At 47.9% G+C, this 15115-nt stretch overlaps 1 long non-coding RNA gene across 2 annotated transcripts in view; it reads left to right on the top strand.

Annotated features, from left to right (window-relative positions):
* Positions 1 to 14742, top strand: part of LOC116270327 — a 90653-nt gene extending 75911 nt beyond the window's left edge. The window contains exons 4-5 of one of the 2 annotated variants that reach the window (XR_004178362.1): positions 4853 to 4955; positions 13118 to 14742. This is a non-coding gene — a long non-coding RNA (uncharacterized LOC116270327). Of the gene's footprint in view, positions 1 to 4852; positions 4956 to 7322; positions 10640 to 13117 lie in introns of those variants that run through there. The other variant, XR_004178363.1, reaches the window with a different exon arrangement.
* Positions 14743 to 15115: the final 373 nt, after the last annotated feature.

The following is a 15115-nucleotide window of genomic DNA, read 5'->3' as shown; positions in this document are numbered from 1 at the left end:
GCACAGGATACGGCAAATGTAAAGTTCCCAAGGTAGGAAAGTGAGCTCCTGGTGTCGGAAGGACAGAACAAAGATCTGCTGGGTGTTGAATGAGGCAAGAGTCAGTTTAGCCCCAACCCAGTTTGGTTCTTTCTTCTCCTGCTGCTCCTCCGGGCTGTGTTGTTTAACATGAAAATCCGAATGTCTTTCACAACAAAATAGTGGCAGTAGATTGACTTAAAAAAGAAAGATCCAATATAGGATTACTTTAAATGGGCTCCTCCTTTGGCAGGTTTGAAATATTTCAGTTGTCCTTCACTCCAATTTCCAATTGCAGTTTTTCAAATAAAAATAGCCTCTTGTGTTTATGCAACGTATGTTGATGTTGTATATAATTTAATTATCTATTTTTTATCAGGGCAATTTGCCAAATCTTCCAGTTGTTTCAAAAGATCAAAGACAGGATCTGTGCCTTTCCTTTCCTCACTCTTTCACCCCAGTGCTTTTCAAATGTAAATGTGCCTAGAACTTAACTCACTGAGCCTCCCCGGAGAGGAACGTTTATGAGGGAAGAGAGGCCCAGGTGAACCTCTAAGCCCCTTATCCAATCCCCGCCCCAAGGAGCAGGGTAATCAGTGTGGGAAAGGGCGAGGTCTAGGATTCCACTGAGTTCTCCGTCAAGGTGAGCCGGGTCTGTTAGGGGATTTGGCTTTCCTCTTTCTCTTAACCGACTTGCCTGGGGCTTCTTCTGCGGCATGGTGTTCATTACCTGCCTTTGTTTTTATCTGCTCTGATGAAGCAATGATGTTCTCCAAGATTGATAGAAAGAGCCTGTTGATCCAATTTCTAAGAGAAATGAAGACTATCAAGCATTCTAAATTTCCTAAACATTGTACAATTGATAGTTGGCTGGAGCATCCAAAAGTTTATTATTGGTGAGTTTTATGGGCTGAATTGGGTCCCTCCAAAATTTGTGTGTTGAAGCTCTAGCCCACAGTACCTCAGATGTGACTGCATTGGAGGTAGTTCTTTGAGGAGGTAATCAAGGTTAAATGAGGCCATTAGAGAGGACCCTATCAAAATGACTGACATCCTTACAAGAAGAGGAGATTAGGCCACATACACACACAGGAAGGCCAGCTGAAGACAGGAGAAGGGGACCATCTACGAGCCAAGGAGAAAAGCCTCAGAAGCAACCAACCCTGCTCACACATTGATCTTGGACTTCCAGCCTCTACCAGGACTGTGTCTGTTGTTTAAACCCCTAGTCTGCATGGCAGCTTTTGCAGACTAACACAGTGAGTGTACGTGTCTTAGATTCTTATAGAAATTTTGCTATACATTTCACTCTACACTTCTAAAATAAATTTCCTTTTATAACATAAAAGGAAACCAGGTTTCTCCCCTGAGAAAATCTTGCAGGTTTCAGTTCTGCAGGAAATCTATTGGCCAGAGTCAGTGAGAGGAGACTGAACTCCTGCCTTCTGCTGCACCTTTTAATGGGTGTCTCTCTCTGCCCATATGACAGCTCCATCTCTTCACTTCCGTTTTTCTCACTCTGGTCTGGTCAGCAAACAGAATTTGTGGATTGTTGCTTGTGTTTCATATTTCACATTTGGTTGAAATACATCCTGACCCAGAATAGTCCACTTAAGTAGATAGGAAGAAAAAAATCCAGATTCTTCCCCTGTCCCTGAGGTTCAAGGGGTGCTAAGAATGAAAAGCCCTTCTCTATGCCAACAATGACACAGCACTGGATATCCACAAGAGAGACTCCAGGGTGAGGAGGGAACACACATCAAGTCCCTTGAGTCCTGTTGGGGCAACCTTCAGTCTGAATAAACCAGAATTCCTTCGGTTGCAAGTGACAGAAAACCAACTCAAACTAGCTTAAAACGATGAAAAAGGAGAGTGTGGAGAGGCCTCTGTAAGTAGGGTGTCCAAGTCCTGGTGGTTTCAGTCAAGTATAGTTGGATCCTGGGTTCGGAATACTCTGCTTCCCTGATATGTTGGTAAAGATGGCCACAGATTTGTCTTCCATAGAGATACTGACCCCAGGCCAGGTGTGGTGGCTCACGCCTGTAATCCCAGCACTTTGGGAGGCCAAGTAGAGTGAATCATGAGGTCAGGAGTTTGAGAGCCTGGCCAACATGGTGAAACCCCGTCTCTACTAAAAATACAAAAATTAGCTGGGTGTGGTGGCATGTGCCTATGTGCCTGTAATCCCAGCTACTCGGAAGGCTGAGGCAGGAGAATCGCTTGAACCCAGGACACGAAGGTTGCAGTGAGCCAAGATTGCACCACTGCATACCAGCCTGGGTGACTGAACAAGACTCTGTCTAAAAAAAAAAAAAAAAAGAGAGAAAAGAAAAGAAATACTGATCCCAAAGAAAAAATCATGTCTCTTATTACAGCAAACCTCTATGGGAGAACCTTGAGTGGTCCGGTGGGGTCACCTACCAATTTCTAAAACAATCAATGCAGTCAGGATGGTAGAGGATCTGGGCCACACACCTATCTACCTCCGGGACCGGAAAGTGGGGTGAGGGTGGTTGGCCCCATCCAAGCCGCTGAGAGTAAGGAGGGTCGGTTCCTCCAAGAGGTGCCAGGAAGGAAGAAAGTGAACACATGAAACATGAATCTATAGGTTGGTGCAGGCTTAGAGAAAGTGCTCAGCAATGACTGGCATAAGAAGTGCTTAAGTTTCAGGAGAGTTAACCTGAGGCAAAAAAAAAAAAAAAAAAAAAAAAGTACTTAAGTGACAATTTGATAAAAAAGGGAAAAGTGCTGTTCCCAAAATTTGAAAGGCTGTCTTGTGGAAGAGAGAGAGGAAAGGAAAGAGGATGAAACTCGAAATTATGTGTAGAAGTTGTAAGAGAGGCAGATTTCACTTTTTTTTCTGGAAGGAAAACCCTTCCAGAACCCAGGAACAACAAAAACGAGTTGCTTCATGAATTGATGTGGTCTCCTTTCCTAGCTGAGTCCTAGGAGGGATGAACGGCCACCCACCAGCAATGCAAAAAAGGGAGGTTCAAAAGCAGGTGAGTTGTGGGCTAGATGGATGCCAAGACCCCATTTCAACCTCAACATCTGATGATTGGGAAATACTGAAGCAGGCCAGGCGCGGTGGCTCACGCCTGTAATCCCAGCACTTTGGGAGGCCGAGGCAGAGGGATCACTTGAGGCCAAGAGTTCGAGCCAGTCTGGCCAACATGGCGAGATCTCATCTCTAATAAAAATACAAAAGTTAGCCAGGCGTGGTAGTGGGTAACAGGTGGTGGCCTGTAATCCCAGCTACTCGTGAGGCTGTGGCAGAAGAATCTCTTGAATCTGGGAGGCAGAGGTTGCAGTGAACCAAGATCTTGTCACTGCACTCCAGCCTGGGCGACAGAGTGAAACTCTGTCTCAAAAAAAAAAAAAAAAAAGAAAGAAAGAAAAGAAAAAGAAAACACTGACGCAGTAAAGAAGGTGCAAACCTGAGGGGAGCACCTTGGGCAGCTTCAAGGAGGTTTTTAAGCCAACATTTCCTGAGGCCTGACCACGTGCCAGGTTCTGGCTAAGTGTTTGCATCTCTCTCCCCCATTTAAACCTCACAGCAACTCTTGAAATAAGTTTTGGCGACTTCACTTCATGAGCGAGGAAACTTGGATGCAGAGAGGTTGAGTAGCTTGCCCAAAATGATGCGGTAAACAGCAGCGCTGGGCTTTGAAATCAGGCCAGCTGCACTTTCAGTCCCAGTTCTTCGCCTCTTTGCTCTTGGGACACAGGCAGGCCTGCTTCTTCGCAAAGAGCAGCATCACGCACCTCCCTCTGCTCACCTACCCCCTCCCGCCCGACTGGGATCAAGGTCGACTTGCTCCAGATGGCGGCAGGCAGGTCTAATGAGATGTGAAGGGATTCCCCATGGGGAGCCAAGAGTGGCTGGGAGAGAATCCCAGATTCACATCCCCCAACTTGAGATGTCAGGAGCAAATGCTGTAGCCATGCATTAAAAACAGCAGCAGCAGCAGCAAAGTCAGCACTCTCACTGAACCCTTTCCAACTCCCATCCGTCCAATTGCTTAGGTTGGAAGGACCTCAGGCCCCCAGGTGTGGCATGGGCGCTACCTGCTCTAGGCCCCCACATGCACAGTCAGTCAGACCCGGCCTCCACCATCCCCAGCATCCACACGGACAACACTGCCGACAGACCCATCTTTCACCGATGCGACTTGCTGTTTCCTCTCAAAATGAGGGAAAGCACCTGCTCAGGCACTGAGACACACACCTAGGAATTTGTATTTCTCTTTTTTAGAAAAAGTAAATCTTGAAATAAATAGACCGATAGGCCAGGCGCAGTGGCTCACACCTGTAATCCTAGCACTTTGGGAGGCTGAGGCGGGAGGATTGCTTGAGCTCAGGGGTTAGAGACCAGCCTGGGCACACAACAGTGAGACCTTGTCTCTAATAAAAAATTTTAAAATTAGCTGGATGTGGTGACACACACCTGTAGCCCCAGCTGTCCGGGAGGCTGAGTCAGGGTGAGGTGGGAGATCAAGGCTGCAGTGAGCTATGATCATACCACTGCACTCCCAGCCTGAGCGGCAGAGCGAGACCCTGTCTTAAAATAAATAAATAATAGAAATAGACAGATAACGTGGAGGCCTCCTGGACTCTGGACCCATGTGTGTGTTGTTTCTTACAAAGGATTAAACAGAGCTGGGCCACCTCTCACCTGGTTCAGTTATTTGTTTTCCCCAAGCTTCCTGTTTCTCTTCCCCTCTGTGCCCGATGCTAATCATGAGATTTCCAGGTTGGTCGTGGCTTCAGAAGTTTCACTGAGACGTGTGGTGATCCGAGTTTGTGGTCTTTGTTTCTTCCTTCCACTGTGCAGTTAATGATGAACACCGGAACAGCCACCTTCTCAAATACTTCCAAACACCAACCTGAAATTCACAGGAGAGCTTGACAGAGGCCGAGGACGTGTGATTTTTAAGGTAAGCATGTGATGGCTTTGATAGGAATACATTTTGAGAGGTTAACATAGCACCAAAGAGATGGTTTATTTTAAAGGCAGGCTGTAACTCAGGATCACGAGCTTGGAGACTTGAATGCAACAAAAGGCAAATTGAGCTTGGCTCCTGCAAGAGCCTCCTGTGAACGTGAGCTGTGTCCTAGCAGCCTTTGAAGGTAGACTCTAAAAAGAAAATGTCTTAAAGAATTGCAGAAGATGGCTGTGACTTGCAGTTGTGGTGGGGAAAATTTTGCAAGCACATTCTTAGAATATATCAATTAAATATGACATCAATATGAGAGTTAAGGTGAAAGTCAAATTCCTTGCTGGAAACAACCATAGCAATGACTCATCCTATAGGTCTTGAAATTAAAGCTATATTTCAGTAACACTGTATATTTCAAAACCGCAAAATGGAAGCTTTGATTTTTCATTCAGTTACCTGAAAAGTACTACAACAGTATCCAAGAGCAACGAAATTGCATTTCAGAGACCTGACATGAGATGGTTAGTGGGTGTTAGGAGAGTGTATGGGTTTTAACGACCCCTTCTGATTTGTTCTTCACTCAAAGCTGCTGCCAATAAGCTACTCCTAGAGGACACTGAAAGATCCTTTCCTGTTTTTAAAAGAAATGACATGCTTCATCAAGAATTATTACCAATTTTGGAAGGAAACGGTACTACAGGATCTCCATCTCTTTTTCTCCAGCGAAAATTGCATTTCTGTAATTCAAGATCTAGTCACAAGGGCTTAAGCAAGATCTTGTGCCAGCAATCAGGCATGGATCAAATGCACTTTTGCCTTCCTAAGTTAAGTTCAATTAAAAAAACGGTCGGCCGGGCGCGGTGGCTCAAGCCTGTAATCCCAGCACTTTGGGAGGCCGAGACGGGTGGATCACGAGGTCAGGAGATCGAGACCATCCTGGCTAACCCGGTGAAACTCCGTCTCTACTAAAAAATACAAAAAACTAGCTGGGCTTGGTGGCGGCGCCTGTAGTCCCAGCTACTCGGGAGGCTGAGGCAGGAGAATGGCGTAAACCCGGGAGGCGGAGCTTGCAGTGAGCTGAGATCCGGCCACTGCACTCCAACCTGGGCGACAGAGCGAGACTCTGTCTCAAAAAAAAGGTCATAGAACATTCACAGGATAAGGTGTGATTCCTGAGTCTAATATTTCAAAGATTTTTTATGCAAGATAAAGTAAGTCATAGATGGCCACCTGTTATTTTCCTAGGGATCCCTTTGCCTTGAAAGAAATGCCTATGAATTGTCCCAGGTTGGCCACCACTAAGAAATGGAGACATCAGAATGCTCCTGGACAAAGCTGCCTCCACGAGTTTTGTTTCATTTGTAATTTTCATTGAAAATAACAGACATATAGCTGGGTGCACAGTGGCTCACGCCTGTAATCCCAGCACTTTGGGAGGCTGAGGCCAGTGGATCACCTGAGGTCAGGCATTCAAGACCAGCCTGGCCAACATGGTGAAACCCCATTTCTACTAAAAATACAAAAATTAGCTGAGCTTGGTGGCATGCGCCTTTAGTCCCAGCTACTCGAGAGGCTGAGGTAGGAGAATCGCTTGAACCTGGGAGGTGGAGGTTGCAGTGAGCCAAGATCGCACCATTGCACTCCAGCCTGGGTGACAGAGCGAGACTCCGTCTCAAAATAATAATAATAGAGATACAGAAAAATGCATATTTTTTTTTTTTTTTGAGACGGAGTCTCGCGCTGTGTCACCCAGGCTGGAGTGCAGTGGCACGATCTCGGCTCACTGCAAGCTGCGCCTCCCAGGTTCACGCCATTCTCCTGCCTCAGCCTCCCTAGAAGCTGGGACTACAGGCGCCCACCACCACGCCCGGCTAGTTTTTTTGTATTTTTAGTAGAGACGGGGTTTCACCATGTTAGCCAGGATGGTCTCGATCTCCTGACCTCGTGATCCACCCGCCTCGGCCTCCCAAAGTGCTGGGATTACAGGCTTGAGCCACCGCGCCCGGCCAGAAAAATGCATATATCATAGGTGCCCAGCTCAATGGATTTTCACAAACAAAACACATCTGTTTAACCAGAACACAGCCAGCACCCTAGAAGCCCCCTCATTCTCCCTTTCAGTCACTGCTGACCACCCAAGGTAACCAATATTCTAACTCTAACACCATAGATCAGTTTTGCCCGGTTTTATACTTTGTGGAGATGGAATCATGCAGTCTGTTCCCTTTTGCGTCTGGCTTCTTTCACACGTTATGTCTGTGTCATCCATCCGTATTGCTGCCTACAGTGACAGACAGTTCCTTCTCTCTGTTGGCTGGTATTCCATTATGTGAGTATACCACCATTTATTTATCCATCCTACAGCTGATGGACATTTGAGTAGCTTCCACTATGGGGCTGCTGGCGAGCCAGCTGCGGGAGTGTGTCACGTGGGACACAGTGTGCCGGTGCCCAGGACTGCTCCTAAGGTACGTGGACGCTTAACGCAGCTGCTTGGAACAGCGCCGGCTGCACGACATTGTTGCCCTTCTGCCGGCAGATGCAAGCCTCGGGCGAGAAAGGCCACAGCTCCCTACCTGTGAACACCGACTCTTGTTTCCATGAAAAAAGTTTGTAAAAAAGATCAGCAACTGAGAACAGAAGTAAGTATTGTTTGCATTATCTTAGAGATTGCAGCAGCTGGCCGTAGAGAATCTGGATCAGAGCTAACAAGGGAACTTATTGAAGCAGGATACAGCCTAACAATTCTTGAACAAGGAATAGGGCATGCCCAGGGAAGTAGAAAATAGTAGAAGCTGAGAGGTAAAATGTTGCCAAGAGAACTTAACTGAACCATCTTATCTCAATAGCTTGTGTGTTTTAAATAAGGGCAAGAAGATGGGCGTGGTGGCTCGGCTCATGCCTGTAATCCCAGCACTTTGGGAGGCTGAGGTGGAAGCCTCAGGAGTTGAGGCCAGGAGTTGGAGACCAGCCTGGACAACATAGTGAGACCTTGTCTCTACCAGAAGAAAAAAAAAAAGAAAAAGCTAAAAATCTTCATGAACAAAATAACTCGCCTATCTTTTCCCTGAGAAAGTGAGTTTGCATCTCAGCCCAGGGCTGTCCTGGGGAAGTCTCCCAGGCTTTCTGTGGCAAAGTTTTGCTTCTCGTCTATAAAAAGAGGGGACTATGTTCTCAGGGCCTGAGGGTCGGAGACACGGAAGGTGAAAGTGCTAGAAAACACTGAGTAGATGCTGACCAAATGCTGTATTCCCTCTCAGCCCCCACGTGCTGTGGTTTAGACAAGAGCTATGTAATACGTAGCTGAGAGCTCAAGTGCACAAATGGGCTAGAATGTGGTGACTCAGAGGAAGGTCAGAAGATGCACAGCTCGTGCCCTTTGAAAATCTAAAAGAAAAATAAGTGAAAAAACTGCATGGGTGCCAGCGCAGGGCAGACAGTGAGTAGGGAGGAGAACGGCACGCTCTGGAGCGGACAGACGCCAGCCAGGGGCAGGCTGGAAGGCAGCACGGGCCACACACACCAAGCTGACGGCCTTTTCTTCGAATGCAGCTTCACCCTACACGTATCAGATTCTGGGTACTAAGAGAAAGGCTCTAGCGCGATCTGCGTCTTGGAAAGTTTTCACCGGCCCAGACACTCAATCACCTGGTTGGGTGAACGAAGTGCGGCCTGAGGTCTGAGGATCTCGGGTGCTTTCAGGATGCCTCTTCCCAGAACTTCTCTTCTGTATGAACCCAGAGTCAGTGGCTCCAAGACAGATCTTAACCTCTCCTGTGAGTGGAGATGACAAGTTTGGATTTAAGGGCAAAAGATAGTATCTCTGGGAATAAAAGGCAGGCAACACAATCACGCTTTGAAGTCCCGGTGCCTGAAGTCCACCGCTGGAACTCCAGCTGTGCTGTGGGTCTCCGCAGGGCCGGGAGACTCTTACCAGGCACACCAACAGGGCTGCAGGAAACGGGGAGGGGTGAGTGCTCTCCAGTCAGGCAGAAAAAAATCACTCCAGCTCCACTGGTTTCACCACCGCAACTGAGGCTCCTTTTTCCTTTTGGACTCCCAGCCCCAGTCACAATCATCCTTCACGGTTACCCATGTGTGTGATGTTTTCTGACCCTCAAAGAGATGCAACCCACTTTATCCCAACATGAAGGAGATCAGCGGTTACCATCACACCCGCTTTACCAATAAGCTCAAGCAAACCCAGAGACATGATGTAACTGACTGGTGTATGAAAAGCCACAAGCCATAGGTCCAAGTCTCCTGGACGTGTTCACCAGACCACATCTTCCAGAAAGACAGACCTGAGCCCCTGACATAGGCAGGTGTAGATGGTCTTCAGGTTTTAAACCAACAGAGCCTGGATTTAAGGGTCACAGATAGTGGCCACTCAGCCACGGCGTGGAGAGGCTCAGCTGGTTACCTCCTAAGAATACCAGTGAGCAGCTTTGAGAGATGCTTAGGTGATAGAGTGCACTGGATTTGGTGACAAGCCGCTTGGGGAAAAGGAAAGTCAGGATACCCCTAGGTTTCTGGCCTGTGGGTCTGTGTTGGACAGTCGCAATGACTGGCCAGCTGGCCTTTGAGGTCAGCCTTATTGATAGAGGCTGGATTTCAGGGGTCGTCACTCATTTATTTTGTGAACAAACATTAATTGAGTGTCTATATGTGCCTAACACTCTATTGAACGCAGAATCATGCGGGGTGGAAGCATCTTTCCTCTGGGTTTAGTCTATGTTTGACACGGCTTTGTGTCCCCAGCAATTCGCCTGCCACGTGGTATCTTTGCGAGTTCTCAGTATAGTCACATTCTGAACGAAGAAAGGATGAGATGTTTGTTTGTTTTTGTTGTTGGGGGTGGGGGGCAGGGTCTTGCTCTGTCACCCAGGCTGGAGTGCAGCGGTGCGATCATGGCTCACTGCAGCCTCAACTTCTCTGGCTCCAGCGGTCCTCCCATCTCAGCCCCCCTGTTACCGGCAGTGAGTCCAAACAGGTCTGTGGCAGCCTCAGTTCTTTCCTCCTCCGAAGAAAGAATTCAACCAAGGAGGCATAAAGCAGAAGGAAAGACTGAGGCAAGTTTCAGAGCAGGAGTGAGAGTTTATTAACAAGCTTTCGAGCAGGAATGAAAGGAAGTAAAATTTGGAGGAGGGCCAAGCGGGCGACTTGAGAAACCAAGTGTGCTATTTGACCTTTGACTTGGGGTTTTATATGCTAGCATACTCCCAGGGGCCTGCGTTCCTTCTCCCCTGATTCTTCCTTTGGGGTGGGCTGTCCGCATGCGTAGTGTCCTGCCAGCACTTGGAGGGGCCGCATGCACAGTGTGTTTACTGGAGTTGCGCACATGCTCACTTGAGGCATTCTTCCCATGCGAGTCCAATGTCCCTAGATGCTCACATGCCAGTTAATGTGCATGCTTGAGCCCACTCGATCAACTCCTGAGACCTTATCAGGAAGCGGCTAATCACCAGTTTCAGATGTTTCCTATCTAGTGGGAGACTGCCTTTCCCTGGCGCTGGCTACAACCAATTATTACTTTAGAGAGACAGTTCACAACCTTCACCATCACCTGATGGTCGCCTAACATTCCTGATGGGGTCAGGGGAGCCCTCTCCTGCCCTGCTCATGTCTGACTAGCTACCTACTGTAGTCCCGAGTAGCTGGGACTATAGGCGCACACCACCACACCCGGCTAATTTTTTTTTTGTATTTTTGGTAGAGACGGGGTTTCACCAGGTTGCCCAGGCTGGTCTTGAACTTCTGAGCTCAAGCAATCCACCCACCTCGGCCTCACAAAGTGTTGGGATCACAGGTGTGAGCCACTGCGCCTGGCCAGAAGAGATAATTTCTTTAAAAACATACTCAAACCGTATCACTTATCTGCTTAGAAGTCATTGGTGGCGTGGTCGGGCATGGTGGCTCACGCCTGTAATCCCAGCACTTTGGAAGGCTGAGGCCGGTGGAACACCTGGGATCGGGAGTTCGAGACCAGCCTGACCAACATGGAGAAACCCTATCTCTACTAAAAATACAAAATTAGCCAGGCGTGGTGGTGCATGCCTGTAATCCCAGCTTCTTAGGAGACTGAGGCAGGAGAATCACTTGAACCCAGGAGGCGGAGGTTGCAGTGAGTCAAGATCTCACCATTGCACCCCAGCCTGGGCAATAAGAGCAAAACTCTATACCCCCAACCCCCCCCCCAAAAAAAAAAAGTCATCAGTGGCTTTCCATTGCATTTGGAATAAAACTTGAAGTCCTCCCCAAGGACTCCAAAACCACATAGGAGCCAGCCCTTGTGAGCTCCACCTCCCCTACCATTCACCCCTTTATCTCCAGCCTGTAATTATCTGACCACTGAAACTTGTGCTCCCATCTCAGGACCTGTGGATTTGAGGCAGACCCGGAGTCCCCATCCTCACCATCCTCAGCATGACCTCCACACAGAGCCCTCCCCAGCCGTCCTCTCAGTCACTCTCCAATCAATTACCCGGGTGTATTTTTGTTCATGGTACTTATTATCTAAAACGATCTGACTTATTTATCAGTGTGTTGGTTAGCCCTTTCCTCAACTATATTTTATGTTGAACATACAGACAGAAAAGTCAGAGACAATGGCTGAGCCAGAGAATGGGCCTGGGCCACCCTGGTGAGAGCAATACGCAGATATTTGAGAGATTTATTTGGGTTTTTGGTTTGTTTTTCTTAGACGGAGTCTTGCTCTGTCACCCAGGCTGGAGTACAGTGGCGCTATCTCGGCTCACTGCAACCTCCACCTTCCAGGTTTAAGCAATTATCCTGCCTCAGCCTCCTGAGTAGCTGGGCTTACTTGCACGCACCACCACGCCGGGCCAATTTTTGAATTTTTAGTAGAGATGGGGTTTCACTATGTTGGCCAGGCTGGTCTCCAACTTCTGACCTCAGATGATCCTCCTGCCTTGGCCTCCCAAAGTGCTGGAATTACAGGTGGGAGCCACGGCGCCTGGCTGAGAGGTTTGTTTGAAAGGTATTTTGGAGGTGGAGCTGACAGAGTTTGTGGAGGCACCGAATAAGGAAAGGATAGTGTAGGCGCTCACCAGGTCTGCATGGATGGCTGTGCTGATCCTTGACCCTGAGTGCCTCAGAGGAGGGCCATGTGTGGGTACAAAAGGCATGAGCTGGGCTTTCCACTCCCTGGGTTTGCAGTGCCTCTGAGGCACCCTAGAGGACCCTTGCCATGTGGGGTTGACACCGGGACCTGGAGCTCAGCAAAAGTCAGAGCTGCAGGTGTAATGTGTGAGCCCAGGTGTGGCTGACTGTGGGCCCCGTGGGTTGCATGAAGTAGCTTAATGAGAGTAGAAAAGAGAGACAGGAGGGGGCCTCAGAGTAGCTCTTGAGGAGCACTTCAAGAGAAGAGCTGGGCAGGGAGAGGGGTGTGGGCAGCTCAAAACAGAATCACAGGGTGGAGAAAGCAAGCCAGGAGACAGCTGGCTCCAGTGACTGACGGCATCATTCCACCCTTTTCTGCTTTCCTGTGCTGTGATAACCAGTGTGGCTATGTTGTCATTCCCCTGTCAATATCAAGTGAGTGTTCGTAAGTTTGAAAACCTGCATTTTAAATTTTAAATGAAGATGGAAGAGTATGTCCAGAGGCGTGGATGTGCGTGCCTGGTCCCAAGTTGGACTCCTTGGGAGGGTCCTGCCAACCCTGCCAGCCAGTGCCAGATACGTGGATGTGTGTTGGGCTGAACCACACAGAGACCCTTGAGCTCTCCAAGTGGCCTCTTTCACAGCCTTTACAAGTGATAACTCACAAGGACCCTCTCCATGACTTCCCCGTCTTCTTCAGAGGAGGAAACCAAGGCACAGACAGGAGAAATGACTTGCCCAGCTCAACAACCAGTGAGGAGAGGTATGAGGATTCAAACCAGGCAGTGTGGCTCCAGACTCCATGGCCTTTATCACTGCCCCCCACCCTTTGGCAAGCTCCACTTTTGATAGCGCTGATGTGATAGCAGACAACGTGTAATTGCCAAACTTAGTCATCAGCACGCTAGCTTTGAATGGAAACACCAGGTATGACCCCGTCTCTTCTTCTTAAGCATTTGGTTGAGATAATGATGCAATCTTTATTCGTCCCTGCTCCCCCAACCCCCCCCCCCATCCCCACCCCTTATCTTCCTAAGGAATTGCTGTATCATGGTCTAGGGGAGTCTCTGAGCTCTGAGAGGCTTCTTTACGGCTTCTGAGGTGAGGATCCGCCCTGCGTGAAGGATACTGGGCCACTCAGGCCTTCTCCCACTCCCTGGCAGGATCCTAGGGCCTGAGGACGCTGGAGCCATTCCGGGTGAGATCGGCAGTGTGACCAGCCTGCAGTGCAGCAATTTGTGCAGGGCGTCTCTCCACACATCAGCTGAGCTTGTTGACTCAGGCTAATTTGAGCCTGTTTCACTATGACCTGGGCAAGAAGACACCTGAAGCCAGAGAGCACCTCGGTGCTTTTTATGACCTTGAGAGTTTCTCTTCCTAACAAGCTGTTTCCTGGCATCATTCTAGCCACGCCCACTTTCCTATTTGATAACCAGTGTTGCTGTGTTGCCATTCCCCTCCCCTGAGTTTAAAACATTTGGCAACCTGCATTCTAAAGGAAAAAAATCCTGATATGGACCAATCTTGTCTTTCACAAAACTAAAGAGTGTCTCTTTGGCTTAACAAAATCTTAGAGCAGCCAACTTTGGAGTGTATTTTAGTGACTTTACATCCAAACTGTAGGATTTAGTGAAAAGCCATGTGTTTACTATCATGAAGCAGAAATGTGATGAAAACACAGCATCGAATTGCTATGGTGCAGGCTCTTCTAATAGCCTATCGGAACTTCCTTCACTTCAGAAATGATACACTCTGGGGTAGAACTTCCTGTTTTTAAAACCACATAAATTCCCCCACCCATTCCCCTTACAACACTTCAACAATCTGATTACGTCGCATTTTTATTTTCCTACTGTGATTGACGCTTTACATGAAACCTCACCAAGCTCTGAGAAACTCCTAGGAATGCAGTCACACTAAGTGAGCTACCCTTTTGCTGTTTTTCCTTGATTTGAAGGTCAGATGGACATTCGGTATTTTCCCCAGTTGGGGTCACTGCAAACAGGATAAATCTGGAAAACATATTCTTGCCCCATGATGAGAATCCAGAGGGAAATACGTTTGCCTTTTCATTGATGTGATTATCAATGTGGATTTTGTAGTTTAAAAAGCAAAGCAACTCCATTTTGCAACTGCATTCTCCATAGAAATTTGACCTTTGGTGAGGCTGACTGATCTTATCAACAAATGGGTCCCACAATGATTATTCCACCCATTCATTCTCAGCAACAAATGGTAAGCAAAATGGCCAGGAAGGATGACTGAGTCCCTCGCAGGCTCGGCCAGGCTTCAGGCCCTGTCTTTGGATCTGTGTTCATCATGGTGATTGTCAACTGCAAGACTGATTTGACATCCTTTCCTCTCGTGGTGTTACTCGGAGGTAATGTGCAAGCAGAAAGACCTGGGTGCAAATTCTGCTCTGTAGTTGACCATTATACTACAATGGTTTCCCATAACACCAGTTTCTATGTTTTCCATTTATAAACACCTGTAATTTGCCTTGCTTGGCTTTATGATGTGTAACTACTATACATTTGACGTTATAATGGAAATGTGGAAATGTGCACTAATAAAATGCACCTTTAGCCATTCGCTATCTTAGGGATCTGTAAAGCATTATTTATAAGAAAGATGGGTTTAGCCATTTCTTTTCTTTTCTTTCTTTTTTTTTTTTGTGAGACAGAGTTTCACTCTTGTTGGCCAGGCTGGAGTACAATAGCACAATCTCAGCTTACTGCAACCTCTGCCTCCCGGGTTCAAGCTATTGTCCTACCTCAGCCTCCCAAGTAGCTGGGACTACAGGCACATGCCACCATGCCTAACTAATTTTTGTATTTTTAGTAGAGATGGGGTCTCGCCATGTTGGCCAGGAGGGTCTTGAACTCCTGACCTCAGGTGATCGCCTGCCTCGGCCTCCCAAAGTACTGGGATTACAGGTGTGAGCCACCACGCCCAGCCTGGTCATTTCTATAAGTTTGAAAACTACTGGCTAAGGAGAAGAACGGTGCTGAGGCTGGGGGTGTACGGAGGATCGG

The sequence above is a fragment of the Papio anubis genome, chromosome 14 (genome assembly GCF_008728515.1).
Source record: "Papio anubis isolate 15944 chromosome 14, Panubis1.0, whole genome shotgun sequence".
Classification (NCBI taxonomy): domain Eukaryota; kingdom Metazoa; phylum Chordata; class Mammalia; order Primates; family Cercopithecidae; genus Papio; species Papio anubis.
This window is presented reverse-complemented; position numbering and strand designations above follow the sequence as displayed.